Consider the following 1,745-nt stretch of genomic DNA (forward strand, 5'->3'; position numbering starts at 1 on the left):
TTCAAATTATGTGGACTATATTGAGTTAGGCAACGGTTCCCATGTTCAAAGAATTTATATTCCAATCAGGAAGACCAAACATAAATGCATTTTTTAATGATTCTTTCTTTTATTTCATTCCTTCATATAACAAACATTTCCTCAATGCCTGGTCTGGGCCCTGCTCAGTGCTATAAGCTAGTGATATACAGAGGAACACAAAAGACAGACCAGATTTGAGCTCTCTGTTTTATGGCACCTGGACTTTGGGTTCATGGCACTTATCACAATTTCAGATTGTTTACATAATTATCACACTAATGACTAACTCTCCCATCAGCCTGGGATTTTGTTTGGAATGGGACCTTGTCTGTCTTTTGTTCATCACTATGTCCCATGTCTGGCACAGTGTTCACCCTCTGGGAGCTCACAGTCTGATGGCGGAGACACAGCTAAACAGACAGTTGTAACACAGGGAGATACATATTCACCAGGGGCATGAGATGTACAAGGGTTGTAGATCCCCAGAAAGGAAGTCCAGCCAGTTGAGCTAATGCCTGAAATTGATGAAAATTGACCATAATTTATTACCCAAGGCTTCCCCTGGGAGTTGCAAGCCTTCAATAGACTTGCATTCCAAAATAGTTACATCAGACAAATTCTGCCAGTGTAATTGTTGTCTACCATGGTATGACAGATTCCAGGTACTTCCTACTCTACCATATTCCCAAAATGTTCCTATTTTTAACTTGTTTCTCTGAAGCACTTTCAGGAGATTTAGAGGGCCAGCACCCTCCCTTCTTTTTATTTTTCTCTTTTTTCCCATTTAGAAGGCAGACACTAAAAACTAGGACATTAAAAAGCAGCTGTATATATGGGGAAATTAGAAAGTCACTGCCTATTCCTAGGGAAAACCCCAGGTTCAGAAAAAAACCTGAGAAGACCTTACTTGTATACCTCCAGCTGATCCCCAGCATGGAGACAGACTCCAACAGTCAAAAAGCAAAACAAAAACAAAAAGCAGCAAACCCTGGGGAAAGGGAAAATTAGATTTCCAGAGTAACCACATTATTAGATTTAAATGTTCAGTTTTCAAAAACAACAAAAATGACAAGGTATACAAAGAAACAGGGAAGTATGACCTATCCAAAGGAAAGACATAAGCCAACAGAAACTGTCCCCAAGAAAGAACGGATGGTAAATCTACTAGACAAAGACTTTAGAACAACTGTCTTAAAGATTTCCAAAGAACTAAAAGAAGACATGATGAAAGTCAAGAAAACAATGTATGAACAAAATGGAAATATCAATAGATTGAAAACCTAAAAATAAACCAAAAAGAAATTCTAGAGCTGAAAAGTACAATATCTGAAATAAAAAAATTTACTAGAGGGATTCAAAGGAAGGATTGAGTCAGCAGAAAAAAGAATCAGTGAACTTGAACACAGGACAATTGAAACTATTGAGTCTAAGGAACTGAAAAAAAAAAAAAAAAGATTGAAGAAAAGTAAACAGAACCCAAGAGACTGTGGGACACCATCAAACCGACCAACGTATGTACTGTAGGAGTCCCACACTGAGAAGAGAGAAAGAAAAGGGAAGAGAGAATATTTGAAGGAACATGGCCAAAAACTTACCAAATTTGATGAAATACATGAATATAAACATGCAGGGAGCTCAAAAAAAGCCAAGTAGGATGAATTCAAGAGATACACACTGAGACACACTACAATCAAATGGCAGAAAGACAATGACAAAGAGAGAAT

This window comes from Eschrichtius robustus, chromosome 2 (genome assembly GCF_028021215.1).
Source record: "Eschrichtius robustus isolate mEscRob2 chromosome 2, mEscRob2.pri, whole genome shotgun sequence".
Lineage (NCBI taxonomy): Eukaryota > Metazoa > Chordata > Mammalia > Artiodactyla > Eschrichtiidae > Eschrichtius > Eschrichtius robustus.